The sequence below is a fragment of the Sturnira hondurensis genome, unplaced genomic scaffold (assembly GCF_014824575.4).
Source record: "Sturnira hondurensis isolate 20B ecotype Veracruz unplaced genomic scaffold, ASM1482457v3 Scaffold0015596, whole genome shotgun sequence".
NCBI classification, from domain to species: Eukaryota; Metazoa; Chordata; class Mammalia; order Chiroptera; family Phyllostomidae; genus Sturnira; species Sturnira hondurensis.
The window spans coordinates 15,521,142-15,541,837 of NW_028088227.1; the positions used below are offsets into that span (position 1 = coordinate 15,521,142).

At 38.2% G+C, this 20,696-nt stretch overlaps 1 protein-coding gene across 2 annotated transcripts in view; it reads right to left on the minus strand.

Moving 5' to 3' along the window:
• Positions 1 to 20,696, minus strand: part of HS3ST5 (heparan sulfate-glucosamine 3-sulfotransferase 5) — a 265,680-nt gene that overhangs the window by 94,032 nt on the left and 150,952 nt on the right. Inside the window, exon 3 of one of the 2 annotated variants that reach the window (XM_037065078.1) lies at positions 6,819 to 6,927. The gene's annotated coding sequence lies outside the window, so the exon portion shown is untranslated. Of the gene's footprint in view, positions 1 to 6,814; positions 6,928 to 20,696 lie in introns of both variants that reach the window. The other variant, XM_037065077.1, reaches the window with a different exon arrangement.

The window sequence follows — 20,696 nt, forward strand, 5'->3', positions numbered from 1 at the left end:
AATATTAGCTTTCAAGGAAAAACACTTACAATTTATATTTTCTACTTTTAAGTAATATATTCTTACCATGACTCTAAAATCTGTCTAAACCACCATTAAGATTTTAAAAGAAAGTTCTCCAGTTCTTACCAAACAGAAATCAATAATACCTGACAACAGCATTAGGGAACATAAACATAAAATTACCTGTTATTAAAAACTGAGCACTTTTTTCCTCAAAGAAATATATTACTCAGCTGTAAAATAGTATGTTTGCCTTTCCCACTAGTGTTTCAACATTACAGTTCAATCTTCTAAAAAGCTGACATGGAAAATAATGGCACAGTAAACTAATTCATCATAATGTGCAAAAGAAACCGCTGGAATAAATTGTAATAACCTTTCAAAAAGTAGCAGCTTTTAAAAGTATTAATTTCTACTTCAGATAATTGGAAAGGACACCTGGGTGGGTAGGCAATATTTTTTACGGGATTGTGCTGTCAGGAGCTCAGATTGTCTGGACTCAGCAATGATCATTTAGCACTAAATGACAGCGAATCTTGCAAATAGGTCTTCCAGGTGGTGTTTGCCATAAATTACCAAACTCAACTCTTCTCAAGGTCAGCCAGACGAGAGGGCAGGCCGCAAACGGCCTTCGTGGAGACCGGGGGTGATCCTTGGGTTTCTCAGAAATAGACAATAGTTGTGTTGGCTGCCATAAAATCAACTTAATGGACTGACAACATAAATTACCATCAAACTTTGACAACATTTGTCCCTAGAAAAGAGCTGTAGAATGCTTTTTTAAAAAATCAAAGTGGGGGGAAATGGATAACAATATGTTTCGCTCTGTACCAGATCATAAATATTTTTAACAATGCTAAGTAAAGAATGAATTAATACTAGAAGCTACAATACATTTTACTTGATGCACTAAAAACAGCATCTAAGGAATATTAAAATGACACTTGCTTTTTGAAGCAAATGATATATATTATCAGTTATACATATATCATACTATGATGTGTGTGTGTGTGTGTGATAGTACACAATGGAATGTGTGTGTGAGGGGGTTGTGCGAAACAAGGTTGCATTTGCCTGGCACTGGCTATTTTTACTAAACAACCAAAGAGAATTGATTTCTTTCTAGTCTTATTTTATTAATGAAGTCCACTGGACCCAAAGGAAAGATACATTCTTTGGCTCTCACACTACCCTGAATAAATCATTAATTCACTTTCTTTATGGCTCAGTTTTTCCATCTGTAACATAAAATAATGGTGCAAGGACATTTTGAAGACAATGGGATTAATATTGGGGAGAAGCACCAAATAAACGCTAAACTGCTAGGAAATTGTGTCAACATATTTTTGAAAATGATCTACTATAGACAATGAATGAACAATTTTTAAAAGTCATTTTGGTAGAGAACATAACAACAGCTAAACCAATAAATTGGAGTTTTGGAAACAAATGAAACATCATTGTTTAGCTGAATTTTCACCTCTGTGTTCAGGAAATACGTATTCTAAATATTTTGCCATCCTATAACTGCAGTTATTATTTTAACATAAAGTTACAAATATTGGGAATTTTTATAATAGTATGTATTATTTCTTGGAAATCAGGGCTTCACTGTAAATTTGGCTAAAAGAAATGCCACACTGAACAAAAGCAAGATCCTCCTCGAATCCAGTGGCATCTTAGACTATGAATACTATGTGTGATGTCCAATGAATTCGACAAAATTTAGAAACTATGAAAGTTCCCACAAAGAGGTTAAAGTTAATTTATTTTGTGTTTTTCTCCCACATCTAGTCACCGCCTCCTCTCGTCGTTCTTGGCGCCCCCTCGCACTCAGTACTTTCTTCCTCCTAGTCCCACCGTCACTGCCGCCCAGAGCCTCATCACCTTAGAACTGAATTATTGCAGTAGTTTCTTTGCTCCTGTACTCTTCCCGCAAACTCATTCTGCCCAGTCCTGCCAAATTGATCTTTTTTAAAGCACTGTTTTAATTATGTCATTCCCCTGCTCAAAAATTTTCAATGACTCCCCATCATCTGGAAGCCGAAGGTCAGAGTCTGTAGCTAGAATCGGGGCCCCTGGCTATCTGGGCGCACCTCCTTTCCAGTCTTGTCTTTCCCAGTTCCCCTGCACAAGCTTGCGGCGTGAGAAATGCATCTGCTGCCTGGCCAGGTCCATCCTCAGTGCCTGTGTGGCCCGTGCCCTCCATCCTCTCTGCCTGGTCAGTTGCCTTGTTCTGTGTGGCCCTTGTCACTACTTTAACTCACAGTCAGCTCCTCCAACCATGACATTGTAGCAGTCTTTTCTTTTTTAAAGTTAAACATGATTTATTTCACTGTTGCAAAGTTATTTAACTTCAGTTTTCGTTGCTTAATAATGGTTTCCATGTCCTTTCTCCCCAATTAATTTGTAAAGCTGTTTGAGGTCAGGGGTGTTTGTGGTCTTATTCTCTGCCCATCTTCCTAGCACACAGTTATGAAGTAGTTGGCAATCAGTAACACTTGTTTAATGAATGAATGCAAACTGCTGATTCAGGTTTCTTGTAAGAGTAGGATGAAAGCTGTTCAGTTGTGTTTGTTACTCGTGGTATTCAGAACAGCAATTTATGTGTGGGAGGCAGTTTTCCTGAGTTTCATAAATCTGTTTTAATTTTTAAGTTCTTGGTAAAATTCTTGATTATAAAATAGAAACTGAGTACATGAGAGTTATAATGTTAGGATCTGACTTCAATGTAAACTTGAATACCAACGGAATAAATACAAACAGGTGCATATTTGTTGAATTAGTACTAATTTTCTGAAAGTTTCTTACTAACAGAAAGTTTAAGAACTTCTAAACAAAACGGAAATCACTTGAAACTATGCAGCAGTGCAGTCTTTATTTTATAAATCAGGCACATACTTGTACTTTATCTTACAATATTCTTAAGAAAGAAGATGGATTTTGGAACTCAACAAGACCTGAGTTGGGAACTCAGTTCTGCTTCTTATGAGGTGCGCCATTGTATGTCAGTAATTCATGCCTCGGAACCTTAAATTTCTCACGGGCAAGTGGGTAGGTTAATATTTAATTCATTGGAAAAACCTGAGTTGAAGAATGCTCTTTTGAGCTGTATATTAGGATATAGGGTTTAAAGTCCCTAGGGCACGTGGCCCAGGACATGGCACATTAGTAGACTGCAGTAGTTACTATTATTTTTGTTTGGGATTTTTTTCCTTTTTTTCTCCTTCCCATCCTTTACAGAGGCATCTGACTTCCCTAATAGTTAAAGAGCATGAACATAGTAGTCTCAAAGTTCTGGGTGTGAATCATGGCACTACCATTTGATTAGTTTACTAAACTACTTCTTAACCTACCTGAACCCCAAATGTATAGGAGGGCATCTGGGGAAAATAAAATCTCCTTGCAGGGCCACTCTGAAGACTAAGAATGTCTGTTTTAAAGGGTCTAGCACAGAACACTCTATGAATAGCACATACTTTTATAATTCTTATGAGTCTTCTCCCAGGTAGGTACCATCCTATGATGAACTGAAGAACTCATGCTCACTAATACACGTTAAGTAACAGAAGTAGAAATTTTTTCTCTATTATACTTCATAACTTTGCAGAAAACCATAATCTGATATTATAAAAATTATTCTTATAAATAATATTTGTATAGTGACATAGTTGAAAAGATGCCCTTATAACTTAGGAATATGCTCTACAAATACTCCTCAAATTAGACATTTGTTGCTGTATTATAATATTGATCATTATCTTTTCAACCCATTCTGCCTTTAAGGTACTCAATAATTAACAATAATGATAAACTTCAAATATTAAAGAAGATATTAAAGTAGGTTAAATGTGTTATTATCATAGCGTATATTTTTCAAAATACTTGACAGTTAGAATTGGTCAGATGAAATTGAGCAATCAGTCACAGATTCTCCCATCTCAGCAGTAGACCTTGGAAGTAGAGGCCTCCTCGAGGTGAGCTTTGACAAAAGACATGTAGGAAAGTGCCTTCTTATTTCTCTTTGATTTCTTAAATACTGAATGAAATATAAGTTAGGTTGCCTGTTCTCATTCAGGTTAAAACACATCTGGTAGGTGGCTTCTGGAACTTACCACGTAATCAAAGAAAAAGAAAGAATATGGTATATTCTTATATTAAAACTTTTAAAACGCTAAGTACATACATTAGGCCATAGGCTGAGATGAATTATTATCTATATTCAGTAGGAATGCAATTAAATGCTAAGAAATGGAAAGCACCTTATTATAGTATAAGACTGAACTATTTTTAACTATCATAGTAAGTGAAGCACATGCTTATTAACTCATCAAATACACCTATTTCCCTTCAATATTTATGAAGTCAAAACAAACAAGACATCAACAAACAATGAAGTGCCATTCATTCTTTGGAAAACTTTTGAAGAGATTGTTTCAAGAAGCAGCAGGCTGGGTCCCACCGAGGCCCTGAGGGGTTTCAGGTGCTCTGGGAGGTACACGTGTAGTTAGAACTATGTATCTAAGGACAGCACTACTCTGAATCCTTCACGTGGGTAGCTTGCCTTACAACAATTCCTAATACAAGGTACTGGGCTCCATAGGCAACCATTCCTATTTCTAATGTTTTATCCTATATATCCAGTTCTTGATTTACTGATTACAGTCATTATAGCTACATCAAAAAACATGATACAACATATTATAAGAGTAATTAATAACTAAACAGCCTTGGATCAGCACTGGTGCTAGAGAAATCTTTTCTAAATCTGCTCCCAGAATTCCCCCACAGGCATGGTGTGGCTTTGTCTTTGGTCTTCACTCCCTCTCACTGCTTCAACCTTCTGCCCCCCATCACCTGCTAAAGATTTCAGACCTTTTGGGGACTTCTTAACTATTTCAATGTTTTTATTTACCAGACCCAAAATTATAGTTTATGTTTATTGCATTGATGATAATTGCAAAGCCATTTACAAATAAATTATCTTGATGCTCATAATAACATCACATGAGATAAGGAAACTGAGGCATGAGGAAGTTCCAAGGGGCGAGTGCGTCCCCTGAAGTTACTGTCAAGAGGATCTGCCTCCTGCCTCTGAATCTAGGCCTCACTCTACCTGCGTCGCTGCTTCACCACTTCTTGCTCTTTGCATTAGAGTTGCAGCGCAAATTCTCTTTGTGTGATTTTTAAATAGTTGGTTAAACTCTTTGAATCTTAACTCTTTTGTTAGTGAATGAAGGGTAACAATATCTACTTCATCAGGGATTTCGAGCGTTAAATGAAATGATGTTTGCAAAGTTAAAAAAAACCCACTAGAATAAGATAAGCATTAAAAAATGTTAGTTCTTGCAAACTTCACAGCAATCACGGCAATCACGGCAATACTGACCTAAACATAGTTTCTTTAGTTCTCCAGGGGATTTCTAAAGTTACTCTGTCATGGGCAGAGGGCAGAGTGTATTTAATTTGTCAGTACAGTGACAGATTTTAACCTAACCGAGGGTTTCTCAGTCACCTACTACATCTCAGCACAGTGCTACGGGCTACAGATGCACAAACGATGCAGCAGCAGCCAAGGAATTCTGGCAGCGACAAGAACAAGACTTGATGACTTCCTAGAAAATGAAGAGATTCCAAGAAGGCTGGTCTGCCAAGTTTAACAGAGCTCTTGGTAAATTCTTCAAAATAATTTCAAATAGAATAAAATGATTTTAAAACATAAATTTTATAGTTCATTCTTTTTTGTTAATTGAGTATATTTTATTCATTTGCTAGTAATATTTGTCCCCTCTCAGGACCACAGCCTCCTGCTTTAAGAATGGGGATGATGCTATTTTATAGCATTATCGAGGAAACTGAGGTGGAACATTACTGTGTATGCAGTAATAACTAGGTAATGATTTTTGAGTGTTTTATATGTATTAGACAATTCTAAGCTTTTAAAAATTTATTAGCTCATTTAAACTTTACAGCAACTCAAGGAGATGGACAGGATTACTATTCTTATTTTAGAGATGTGGATGTTAGGGTGCAGAAAGTTTTTTTCCTTTTTTAAAAGCCTTTCCCAGCCAGTAATTGGTGGAGTGGGAAACAAACGCAGGCAGTCCAGCTCCAGAGCCTGTGTTTTATCCCACTTTCCTTTGTTGCCTCACTTCATCATAGCAGCTCATTGCATGTCCATTTACTGCCACCCTGGAATAAAAAAATGTGGCAGGTCCTGCCTTTCCAGAAATAAACAGTTACACTGTGGACACAGGACATATGCATAGAGAGAGGAAAAGCAATATTTGAATCAGGCAGTCAAATGTCAGAGAGAGGGTATAACTATATGTTCTACAGAAGTTTAGGGAAAAAGCAAATATGGGGATGGAGAAAGCAACAAGAGTCTGTAGTGTAGGTGGAAATTGACTCAGGCCTTGGAGGGAAACCAGAACTGAAACCAGCAAAGAAGAATTGGGAGTTACTTCAGACAGTGGAGACAGCAAAGATAAAGAGTTTCTGTGTTCAGGAAATACGGCTCAATGTCCATGGGGAGGGAGGGTTTTATATGGGAACACTCAAGACTAGAGAGCAGGAGGCAGTGTAAAGTTGTTTTGTAGGATGTTTTAAAACCCCAAGAGAATAAGAGGACTTCCCATTGGTGAGCCATTGGGGGTTTCTGAGTGGCTGAGTGCATGAGCACATGGCTGCCAGGGTACACCAAGAAGTGCTTTCAAAAGCCTGGGTGAGACGGCCGGTGTAGAGCATGGATGGGAGTGGGGAAAGTTGGTAACAAAACGCACAAGCACACAAAGGTTTCTAATACACATACCTACATTCAGACACTTCCCAATTATTCCAGCGACGATTATCTGGTTGGTGGCTGTTCCATGGCCTTTCCTCACTTATGGCTTATCTTTGGGGCTTGTTCCCTCTTGTTCGTACCTGGAGGGAGAGACAGAGTCAACATAATTTTCCAATTAGTGTTTTTTTTGTTCTCTTCTGCTCCTCAGTAGCTGTGGTTAAAATTTTGTTTTGGGAAGGAGAAATATATTGTGGATGATCAGAACATTTCTTTTTAAAAATAGCACTTCCAGTCTCTTTATTAAATAATTTGCTGATGAAAAGCAAGAGCTCACATTTGAGCTAGACCTCAGATTCTATGTTTATTAATTCCCTTTCATCACAGATGGACTTGTAAACTGAGAGCTACCCACATGTTCTTTCAGATAATATTCTTGTAGGACCTTGGTTCTGCTGAGGCTTTTAGGTGAGAGTGGTTAGACGTACTCTCCTTAAAAATGCTAATATTGTGTTTCCCAGAGGGGCCTTTTTATAGCCATATGGTATTATCCATATCAATTATTTTTACATTTGCTACTACTTAAATATGTTAAACAATTGTGTTTCTTCCTCAGCTGAATATAGATTACCTGGTGACCTGAGTAATTCTCTAGCTGCAGAGTACACATTTGGCTCTAAAGCTAAAGTGTTTTATTAGAGGCATAAAAAGAAAAAAAAATATGAGAAAAATGAAACAAATTGCAATGAAACAAATTTGCAATGCCAAACATTTTTTAAAGATTTATTTATTTCTTTGTTTATGTATTTAGAGACAGAAAGGAAGGGAGGGAGAAAGAGAAGGAGAGAAACATCAATGTGTAGTTGCCTCTTGTGCACCCCTACTGGGGACCTGGTCAGCAACCCAGGTATGTACTCTGACTGGGAATTGAACCAATGACTCTTTGGTTTATGGGCTGGCACTCATCACTGAGCCACACCAGCCAGGGCCAGACTTTTTTTAAGGTGGGATTTCATTATTTTAGGCTATTATTAAAAATGTACATAACACCTAAATAGATTGTAGGAGCCCTGTTCCAATATATTATTCTCACTAATATATATTTGAATATAGTAGACATAAAAATTATTCTAGCCCCAAATGACCAGATTACCCATCTTGAATATCCATTTTTTGCTTGAACCCATTGCATGCAAATACATTTAGGTTGCATAGCGCACACACACACACACACACACACACACATGCACAACTTCTTTCAAGAAAAGGAGAGACCTTAAAAATTTGTATATTTGGTTAATAGCCAGCTATCAAATCTATTTTATCTCTTCTCTGATTCAAATTGTATTGCATCATTTCCAGTTTTTCCACTTGTCAACTCTTTACTTTACAATCCCAACATTGCCCAAATACTTCTAGAGAACGAGTAGAAACAAGTGCCTTCAGTTATATCAGGACACAGCACATCAATAGTGCCCATCTGTGAGCCGGAAAATGGACTCTAGTTCTTGTGAGAATTTCTTGGCATGTTCACAGGCCTGCTGACCTCAACACAAGATAAACAAAGCCTCAACTACTCTGAATTTGTTTTATAAACTAGAATTAGTTCTAAAGTCCTCAGATAAACAGAAATCATTATAATTATGAATAATTAAAATGCTAAACTCAAGAGGACACTCAACATTTATTATAGAATTCATCCCCTAAGGGTAGTGCCTTTAATTAGTTCAGTTTTACAACAGGAGAAAAATGTGACAATAACTAATTGCAGGTATTTAATACAAGGAACAAAACAAGCTATCTTGCCTTTAAATCTCCTTATCCCAGCCAGAAAGGCACTGCTCACTTTCAGATTCTTAACAGTTGTACTAATTCCACGGCACAGAAAAGCAGTTGATTACAGGAAAACATACCACCTTCAAATCTGTAAGTAGATGCACTTCAGCTTTATTAGCTATTCTAGTTGAGTGGCTAGAAGTAGAAGGTGAGATATAGTAATAGCTTTTTTTAAAAGATTTTCTTCATTTATTTATCTTTTTTTTAGAGGGAAAGGGAGGGAGAGAGGGAGAGAAATATCAATGTATGGTTGCCTCTCATGCATTCCCTGCTGGGAACTGGCCTGCAACCCAGGCATGTGCCCTGACTGGGAATCGAACCGCGATCCTTTGGTTCTCAGGCCCGCACTCAATCCACTGAGCTACACCAACCAGGGTGAGATATAGTAATAGTTTTAAAAGAGAGTCTTTTAAAAGATATTTCATAAAATTTATCAATATTTTTATTAATTTAATTTACCAATATTAAGCACCTACCATGTGTCGGGGTACATGTTAAAAGAGTAACATTCTAATATAAGAATTAGCCAATGGTTATTTTAAATTTTTATTTATTATTATTTTTAAAAATCTTCACCCAGTGATATATTTATTGATTTTAAATAGAGATATAGAGAGAAAAGGAAGAGGGACAGAGAGGGAGGGAGGGGGGAGAGAGAAACATTGATATGAGAGAAAAACATCAAAAGGTTTAATAGGTTGTCTCCCATATTCACTCTTACCAGGAATCAGACCTGCAATCTTTTGGTGTATGGGATGATGCTCAAACCAAGCCACCTGGCCAGGGTGCCAGTGGTTGTTTTTAAAACATATACAAACATTTATACAAATTTGATTACATCAATATATTTGTATATTCTTACAAATTTAAAGTTTGGAGCATACGAGGTCTGTCCAGAAGGTATCCAGCCATATAATATGAAAAATAGAGACATTTAGTGAAGAAGATATAACATACAACAAACATTGTACACAGGACAATGACGCCTCAGTCCCCTTCCAACTAGGCACCTTGGGACCTCATACAATTCTCCCAGTTGTCATCAGGTGCCCTGTGGTATTTTCCTGAATCTCATCAATGGTCTGAAATTTCTTCCCTTTCAAAGGTGATTTCAGTTTTGGGAAAGGGCAGAAGTCACAGGGTGCCAAGTGTGGGCTGTAGGGGCTGAGTCATCTGGGGTGATTTGACTTTTCACCAAAAAACTCTGCATGAGACACGATGCATGAGCAGGCACGTTATTGTGGTGAAGCTGCCAATCACCAATTGCTCATAGCTGCAGCCTTCTGAGTCATGTGAATAGTTTTTGTGGTGGAATGTTCAAGCTTAACTCAAAATTTGATGCAGATTCATTGTTCTATTCATTCAGTCATTTTGACTATGAAAGCCACACAGTACATGCTCACTCAATGGCATCTACCACCCCCAACTGACTAGTGCAATGAAATCATCATTGTTCATACATGTACATTCCAGTTCACTGTCCTTGGCTGTCAGGTTACAGTGATGTCATGCAAACTGTTCTTGGTACATTAACAGTGGCTGGACTTTTTCCAGATAGACTTTGTATGTCTACAATTTATTAAATTAAACTACTCAAAGTCTTATCCCTCATTGTTCTTGAAGTTGTAATAAATTATTTTAATTAAGAAGTTATTTAAATTTTTCTCCCTGAGAGAGTCCTCCATCCTCCGTAATGTTTTTTTCAAAATCAGTCTATTTTCTTTGTGAGTAATAAACTCTTTTTAATCATTAGGATGTTTCTAAGAAGTTTATAGGACTAAGATGTAGGTCAAGTTAGAAATGGCTTAACAAATAGTAATTATGGCTGTGCATCTAGGAATTATGGCTGTGCATCTAGTGAAGCAGAATTGTTTTTGCAGTGATTCAGTATCAAATTGACAAGCCTGACCCCTAAAAGTTTGCCTTCTACTAAGGAGCACTTCAGAGAAATACATTTCGTCTTTCATTTAGAGAGGAAAGAACTCACTAAAAAGAAGATATGAGTGATTCCAAAATGATAAACCTCAAGTTGCCAAGTCTACTTTTCATGATTATTTGCCTGACTCTTATATTAAAATGATTATTTTAAATGCTTATATTTAATTTAAACATAATTAGTGAAACCTTGATGTTACTGACTCATCCCTTTTGAAATTAATTAATTTGTAAAGTAGCACAAAAAAGGGGTGTGAAACTTTAATAGTAAAGTAATTCAGAATCAGTTTGCATCTCCTGTTGGTTACAGTTGTGAGCCCATAGAGAGCCTTTTATATTAGGTATGATTGTGGGCTCTCAGGCATGACCATCACACAGTAGAATCAAATGAACTCACATGGCATTGATGCTTCCTCTATGCATATGAGAGATTCTTTAAGCTACCAGGCAATAATAGTCTATAATCAGATATGACTGTTTAAGCTTTAAAGGGATCTAAATTTTATAAGTAAAATTTTCTCGTAGTACATTCAGAAGCACTACTGGTGTAAGCCGATGATTCATACATGTGCAACTAGCCTCTGCACCTCACTTTCTTTGAATCAATGTAGTAATGTCATCAGAAAGTGTTTTCAAGGCAATGTTCTGAATTTAACTTCTATTTAAACAAACAACATAACTTACATAGCACGAGAGAATGGCTAGTAATGCAGAACTATTTCTCCTGATCTAAAAATATATTTTATTGATTATATCATTATAGTTGTTCTATTCCCCCCCTTCATTCCCCTCCACCTTGTACACCCCCTTCCCCGTCATTCCCCGTCTTTAGTTTATAACCATGTGTCTCGAGTTCTTTAGATTCTATATTTCCCCTACTATTCTTGCCCTCCCCCTCTCTATTTTCTACCTACTGTCTATGCTATTTTCTGTACCTTCTCCCCCTTCTCCTCCTCCCACTCCCCTGTTGCTAACCCTCCATGTGTTCTTCATTTCTATGGTTCCTCTCCTGATCTAGCTGTCCTCTTGGTTTGCTTTTGTTTTAGGTGTGGTTGTTGATAACTGACAATCTTCTAAAACACTCACCACGGCCACCCAGGCTCGGTTTTCTGGGGCAGGGAGAAACTACATCCATAAATACCCTACATTCCTTGGTGGGCTTGGTGTGCAAAATTGCTATGCTGTACACATTGTTTGTTGATAGTATTGCTACCATTTATTAGGTACTGAATATGTATTAGGCATGAACTAAATGCTGCATGAGGTGGTACTGTTAGGCCCATTTTTACAGATGAACAAAGTGAGGCTTGGGCAGGCTGAGGCACTTGCCCTGGGTCACATAATTATTATGGTAAGTGAAGGAGGCACAGTGTGAAGCCTCACTGCCTGGATCTGCTCCTCACTGTCCCCAGCTCTCCATCTCAGAGGTCTAAGGCATTCTCAAATCTGAGATGCTTACAACCAGCAAAAAATACTTCTTCCTTGCGTAACAATGGGAGTTAATTAAAAGGTGGCTTAACTATTGCCCCCAATATTAATATCCTCTCATACCAATAAGTGCAGAATTTTCAAATATTTTATTAAAACCTGGGCCTTCTATTCTACAATGAGCCCCTATAGTTGGGGGAATCCATTCCCCACATTCTCGGACATTAGCTCAAACCTCCTGTATCCCCACCCACCCTTTGGGAATTTTAATTCCGAGCAGGCTATGAACTCATACTCAGCTTACACATTCTGGGAATTCGTGTAGAATATTTCTCTTCTCTTCACACTAGTACTATTATGTAGCATACCAGGATGCCTTGAAGCTGTACGGGATCTCAATGACCTCAAATGCCATCTGTTTCTGTTTCTTTCAGTCTTGCTCCTTGGTTCCCTAAACAACGAATGACAGATATTCCCACTCAAGAGCTCTACTTAGGCACATTTTCTGCAAAGAATGTAGGTAACAAATACAGATATCCCTCCTATTTAGATATTAGATTGTGATCAAATCCAATTTTCGATTGATTTTAAGTTGAATATTTCAAGTATTGGTCACTATCTTAACACTGAGCATCTTCATGAGGTCTGAAGGATTGGAACCATCACAGAGCAATCCTAATGGAGAGGTCCGGTGAGGAACCGGAAGGGGGGAGACATACAGGCACATCTGCTGCGTTAATCTTGCTAAGGCCTTCAAATACCATCTGTTTTCTCTGCTTTTCTGGCTACCATTTCCTCTAGGCTATAAGATTTTTAAATGACGGGGGGTGGGGGTGAGGGAGACCTGCAAAACTAACTAGTTTGAGATTTTAATTCTTCATTTCATCTGCCAGACACTGAAATGCCGTTAACCGCAGCAAGTGTTCCTCGCAGCAAGTGTTCCTCGCAGATAAGGGAATTGTTGCTTCACATATAATTACACTGGCTCTACCAGTAGACAGAGCTGGCCATATCATCTTCATACTATTAGAAGTGCTAGTAAGTCTGAAAGGAATCCATTTTGAGAAGGGTCAGAACTACTTTTATTTTACTTCAAACCAGGGTTATCATGGAATAGAACTGATAATACCTTTGGGAGAGCAATTTTTGGAATATGAAAAAGTGTATGAAGGGGTAAATGAAACTGACTGTTGTGACTGGCAGTAAGTTCAGGCATTTTGTGTTCTTTTGTGTTTTCTTTGGAATGTTAAACAGGCCAGGTTCTTTTTAAAAGAAAACATTTTATTCAGAACATTCTCCCATGAAAGCCCTCTTTGACAAAGTGTCATTTTTTGATATATTACTACGTCTGCCCACATTTTATATTCAAAAAAGGCAAGCAACATTTTAACAACTTTTGACAAGCATGGGGAATTAAACTTCCACAGAACTGACTCATAATGTAATGCTAGAGACTTATATTTTTTATTTTGTGCTTCCATAGAATATGCCACAACATTTTCGATTATATCAATTTCTGGTTGAAAAACATGCAGAGAAATTAAAGATAATTAGAATAGAAAAATTCTTCATTGATAATACTTTAAGTATGTAATTCTGAAATTTGTTGAAAAAGATAGCTACAGATATATCATTCAGTGAATTATAAGTAACAGGAGAGAAAGTCAAAAATTTTTTCTAGAAAACCGAGAAATCCTAAAAAATTCAGCTACCTCTTAATTATACTTACACATTACCTACTAGATCTGCAGTCCCCAGCTTTTTGGCACCAGGGACCAGTTTCATGGAAGACAATTTTTCCATGGACCGGGTAGGGTGGATGATTTCGGAATGATTCAAGTGCATTAGATTTGAGCTCACCTCCTGCTGCGTGGCCTGGTTCCTAAAGGGCCTGGACCAGTACCAGTCCACAGCCTGGGATCTGGGGACCCCTGCACTGAATTGTATCATCCTACCTACTGCAAATGTCACTTAGAAAACCACAGTCAACAAACTGCCCCTCATCCTGCTTCTCTTTGACTGTGACTCTGCATGAGAAGGGTCCTGATTGCTTTCCAGTCTCCACTGCCTTCACTCCACCCTGCCCTTGCTCAGTCTTTTGTCCGGAACTTTCCCAATTCCTTGAATAAGGTAGGATCTTGCTTTTCTGCCTTGATCGCTAACCCCATCAGCCTGGTTAATTTCTTCTCTTTTTCTTGGTCTCAGCTTGGATGCCACTTTCCTCAGGAAGACTTCTCTGATAATTTTGTCTCTGAAAGGACACCCTAGGTGTCCTTTCTCTGGATTCTGTAGGACCCCATTCTCTCCAATCGAAGCCCCTGCCATACAGTGACCTCATTGTCTCTCTACCCACTTGCATCCACGAAGGCTAAGGACTTGTCCGTCTTGTTTACTGGGAATCTTTACTGCTTAGACTAGTTCTTGAAATAGTCTGGCTGCTCTCAAACACTTTGCTAAAACAATGAATAAATCATTTGAACAAAAAGTTCATATACGATCAATTTTTTCCTTTACATGATAATACAAAATGTGAAATATAACTGCTTTAAAAACATATTAACTTACTAGGGTTGGCATGTTTTCATGTTAGTGTTCCCATCTGATTATTTCATTCAGCCTAAACAAGTTTCACATTTTGGTTCAAGAGCTTCCTCCTATGACCTCTCTCTTTAAAAGTGTGCCATAGGGTGCACTGTCCCGTGTTAAGCTCTGAAATGTCATGTTTGTATTTGAGTTCATAATGTAGACTTCTCGTGGTAGTAATAAGGGTACATTGAAAGAGGGACGGAAGAATTTATGGAGACAAATGTATAACATCTGAAGGGGCCTAAGGTCTTGCTTTATATCGCTGTGTCATTGTAATCCGTTAACTCTCAGAGGGAAGCTGCAACTGGATAAGGAGACAATTTAAAACCATTTTCCATTCAGTGAGTCAGGGAAATGGAGCTGGAGAAAAGGGCATCTTATGAATATTGTTATTAGATAATCAAGAGCTGTAATAATCAATATAGTCTTGAAGGCACCTTAAATCTAATAATGCAGCTGTGGATAACTAAATTATGATTATGACAAATTCAGGCAATTGGTTCAGGGTTCTTTGCATCCAAAATTCAAATAAGTAATCAGAGTGAAATTGTATTAGCTGACCTCCTTAGACCACCTCTGAAATATCGGAGGCATTTATTAAGCATACCCCAAATAACAGCATAACATAACTGCTTCCATATTTCACAAACGCCTTTGGCTAAGGGGAAGGTGGATGGGGTGGGGTGGGGGCGGGTGGGTGTGAGGGGAAGGACATGCAAGGAAGAGAAGGAGCTCCTTGCAAAGAGATAAGTGTAGCTCATTTAAAATATTGCCACAGCAGTACTTTCTTAAGTCAAGATTCAAAATGTGATATGCTTATGGAATGTTATCTTCCACAGCAAAAGTAATATAAAACCAATTTTTACTCCCACATAAATTACTTACACAGCTGCCACTGACTGGTTTTACACATTAATGCTGGCACTGATGGACCATCATCTAGAAAAGAGATTCTCTGTACTCTTTAGTCTTCAGTCGTTAGTTTTCTTTGTCTCTTTAATAAACTCTCATTTCTTATTTTGAAATATATTGAAATAGTTCACCAGGAGTATGCATTGAGTTGTTTTCACTGGTTCTCTTCTGGGCTTCCTGGGGCTAGCACGCAGATGGTGGGTGAAAATAATTCTAAGGACCACAATAATGATGCATCAGTTAAAGCGCAGTCTATACAGTCCCCATTAAAGAAACACATTTGTTTTAATGAACCATATTTTCATCTGAAGAACTGTTAACCTCACCCCCACCTCTTTCCAAAATGCTTCTTTGTAGCAATTCTCATTCTGAAAGGGTGCTTCAGATTTATTCTGAGGAATTCAAGTCCTCCACACTCTTTGGCAATATACTTTTTATCAGATCAGCAGAAACAATGTGAAGACACCTGCCACAGTAATTTCAAATGTCTATCATCTACAAATATACATAAATGATCTGTGGTTGCAATGTGGTCCTTGAATGGAGGACTTTTTCAAGAAAGACAAACAAATGCTATTGAAAATGTAAAAGGGTACACTCTAAGAAAAAGTCACTTGCAGCATTTGTGGAAACTTAACATTTTTTTATTTTTATCTTTAATCATAATGGAGAGAACATTTCTGAAAGAACTAGTCTTGCTTTTTATTCACGCAGAGCATTACATATACAGGCGCGCCTACCCCCAGGTAGAGGCACCATTAACTCAACTCCACAGGGCTGCAGCTGAAAACAAAGTCAGATTAGCAACCAAGCATTTACTGTATGCCTACTCAGGGTAAATGACAGATAATCTACACCCTCACCCCATGCAATCCCCACCGAAACAAAGAAAGGTATGACTGTTGATCACGTAAGGTTTTTTAAGAAGCACAGAGAAAGGCTCTGGGTTATAAATCTATTTTTATGTCCTACCTATGAATTCTTTTCTATGGTCTTAACTTACAGGCTAGTCACTCTCAGAAACGGGAACACTCCAGGATGATTCTATTGTGCAGCCAGAGCTGGGAATGCTGCTCCGAAAGCCTTCTCCTGCTCTGTGATTTAGTGACAAACTCCCTTTCCATTTGTCATTTCTGTCATCTCCACACATCTGCATTTCCCTCACAACCAAGCAGCCTTTCACCAGGACTTGAAAGTTATGTGATATTTTCCTATCCCATTCCCTGTTCTGCCCGCAGAACTGGAAGGCAATGCTACTGTAGTTTGCATGTGAAGTATTAGACGTTTTAACATCCAGATTTGATGAAGCAAGTATGGAGCAAAACAATGCTCCCACTTGTTATCTAAAGGAATAGCCCTCGAGATAGCTTTTGACATAGGGTTGCAGTTTTATAGACAATAAGAAGGCATGAAGGACAATGGAATACATATTCTTCTGCTCTTTTAAATCCCATATATAAAGACTCAAACCTATGTGAACATAATGACACGGTCCTATAGTCACTCCGATATTCCCAAATGTTGGACATTTTAATAGAGCGTGTGTCGCATTCAGGCTCAAATGGCTCTAATGGTGCCATTGCTGTTTTGTGAAGCCGCATGTTCTCTGGTCCTGTGGCTACGGAGAGCAACATCCAACCCTCAAAAGGCAATAAAGAACACTCTGGAAGGCACCTCATTTCTGAACAGCGATGGCACATTGCAGCGTTCTCCATCAGCAGTTTGTTTGTTTCCACAAGAATAGAAACAGACACTGAGGTCTTTACTCTGAAGTCCATTTCCAGAATTTACCTTACCAACAAAGACTTCACCTGGGAGAGGTGTTCTAGTTGTAAAAGAAGAATTTCTCTTTGTAAGAGTTTATGTTATTTATAGGCACATGTAAGTTTACAGGTTCGAGTATATAAACAGAGTTTATTCTTGTACTATTATTAATTATTATACTGTCTCTCATATGAATAACTGTAAAGCTACGTTTGCCCCACCCTGTATTCATTTGGCAGTCTCAGTTTTTAACTGTGTATGAAAAGCAACCAACTGTAAAATTGTATTTTCCCATGATCCATCCATATGATAAATCAAAAAAGGAACTTTACTGAAATAAGAATATTTTTATGCATTTATATGGAAAGAAGGAAGGAAAACCAAACTTCTATAAACTAGAAAAAAATCTGGAGTAAGTTGAGTTTTCTTTCAGCCTTGTTTCTAGTGGTTATTTACTTATCCCAATTACGTATTCACTGAAGTTTTGCAGAAACACTTGCTTTTACTTTTGTCCTGCCTTATAGTTAAGCACATGATAACAGGCTGCTGATTCCAAACAGCTTCCCTTGGCTGTTTGGATGTTGAATTGTTGTATATAAACTCAGGTTGCCTCAAAATAATAAAAGAAAATAAGGCATATTTCCAAAGCACCAGAAGAAGAACCTGCTTCACCACTCTACCACTGTAGAGGCGTGTGCTGGAGAAGAGTTTTAACTGTGAAAAAATGGCTTATCAATCATAACCAAATCTATTTACCCATCAGCTCTGCATAGTGGTGACAAAATAATGACAAGCATAACAAATAACATGGTAAATGGCCACCAAACAAACAAAAATCTAGCTTGCAAGAGCCCATACATGCTAGCCTGCCTCCAGAATTAAGGGGAGTGATGGAAAGGGAGAACATGCACAGAGCTCCCTCGGCACCTGGGGTTGCCAGGCTGCGCCGTCAGACTTCGGCAAGCCTTAAGGAGAGGAGCTGGCAGCAGACAGGGGTCGCTTTCAGAAACCTGTCATTGTAAGGCTTTAATTTCTTAACTTGTTTTAAAATCTGTTTTCCTTTTTGTCATCCTGAAATTTTTCAGAAACAAGGTTTGGGAAAGCGAATAAAACATTATGGGACAATGGATAGATTGAAGTGTACTTGCAGGTGGCGAAAGCTGTCTATCTAAAGCCTGTCCTTCCAGAGGGGAGAGATGAGGGAGAAGAAATGCTTTTAGGAAATAGGGGGGGATAAGTAGCTTTTTACAAAATGCCATGTCAAACAGTAGTCCTTCATGCATTTTTGAAAGAGAAATGAATGATATTTACTGTATATGTGACAAGCTGTTTGACAGCATACATTTTCTTCATCTTCTTCTTCTTCTTTTTTTTTTTTTCACTTACTGTATTTAGCCATTCCCAGGAACTGTGGGGATTGTCCAGAACAAGGCTTTTAGGATGGTGGGACATGGCCGAGGACTCAAGCTTCTGTCAACTTCAGGTTTTGTCATTGGAATAATCAGCTCTCTCTAGAATGTCAGCTCAGTGAAGGGAGGTTATTTTGCTTTGTTTCTTTTTGCTCTTTGCTCTGTCTCTAGCACCCATAATCTTGCCTGGCAAGAGTATATTTGCAGTAAATATTTGGGATATGAATGTAAACAGTTCAGACACCAAGCTCTCTAACTTTGGCTATTACTTGTAGTTAATTACCAATTCATCGAAATGTTAGTGTGAGCCAGACACTGTGCCAAATACTAGTCATTTAATATTTAATCATTTAATCCTCACAGTGGCTATGTAATAATTGCATTATCTTCATTTTCGAAATAGTAGTAAAGTACTAGAATTAGAATGAGATAGTTAAGTAACTTACTTAAAGTCTTACAATGTGTAGAAAGTGCAGAAAAAGTTAACCTAGTTTAAGTCCAAAGCTTAAGCTTCTTACTGTGCTAAATCCTGGTTGATGCTGCTTTGTTGATGAGTCTTCGCAGTCTCAGCCTTGTCTTTATTCTGGACCCCGGTCTTACCTACACTGTTCTATCTCTGCTCTTGGGATCCTGCACTAAGGCTGATGCAAGCTTCATTTCAATGCTCCAAGATCCCTAGAACATTTTTGTGGTACTGCCTTAGGCAGCTCAGGCACCATAACAAAACACCATAGATTGTTGGCTTAAACAACAGGAATTTGTTTTCTCCCAGTTCTTGATGTTGGAGGTCCAAGGTCATTGTGTCAGCACAGCCTGGGTCTTGTAAGACTTCCCTTCTGGCTTGCTGATGCCTGCCTTCTGACTGTGTGCTCACATGGCCTTTCCCGAATATGTGACTATGGAGAGAGACCCCTTGGTCTTTTTCTTTTCATAAGGCCACCAATCCCATTGGATTGGAAGCCTACCTTTCTGATCTCATTTAACTTAAATCACCTCCTAAAAGCCCCGTCTCCAAGTACAGTCACACTGGCAGCTACAACTTCAAAATATGAGTTCGAAAGGGACAAAAATTCAGCAACAGCAGATGCCCTTCTGAGCTAAACTATCTGAGAGAGAAACAGACAAATACATTCCATTTTCCTGCTTTTAATCACATGATTCACTGTCACACTTGCAGGAATAACTCTTCCTGTCACCTTTTTTGGTTCTTGCAATGCTGTCACCTCAGTTATTCAGATATTAAATATGGATAGCTTGGTCCAAGGTGTACTAGATTTGAAGAACTGTTCAGAGCTCAGTCATTCTGCTAATTCGACCTTCCAACCGTAATCTCTTGGGAGTTTCTTGATTTTAGCAGAGCCTTCACTCTGGCCATTCCTTGGTCAGGGTTAGCAGTCAGGGGAAAAATACCGATTCAGGGGTCACCTACTTAAGTGCTAACCCTCATTCTATCTGTGTAACCTAAAGGACATGGTGAAATTTTTAAAACAGAAACTTTAAAATTATCGTTTTACTGACTCTACCAAATCATAGCTACCTCCCGATTCCCACAGGGACATATCGTAAGTATCATGTGGCCTAATATAGTTTCCAGTCTTTGTGTAGGACATCGCATCTCTGTGCTACTATCCTACATGAAACTTTGAGAATCCCTGCTCTGAGTGGACAACGACCATAGAGTCAGTACAACTTTAAATTAGTCTTTAATATATCTAAAATGTTTCTTGGAACTTTCCAACTGGATCCTACAATCAGAAATCATATTGTGACCTAGTTATTACAAAGCTTCCTTACTACAGGATAAAAATGGAGCCTACAAGTCTCTTTGCAGTAACAGTAGCCTTGTTCTTTCTCTAAACTCGCACCAAGCTTCTGTTGGGATGACAGGGGCTCTTGCAGCTGCGTATCAGTGCATGGCATGGCCCACACCCAAATTTCAAAATGCTGTTGTAGATTTGACCACGGTAAACATGACTGAAATGTCAAAGAGTCCTGATGCAACTGTGTGGACATTTTCAAGGGAGCTTTCTTATTGTGGCAAA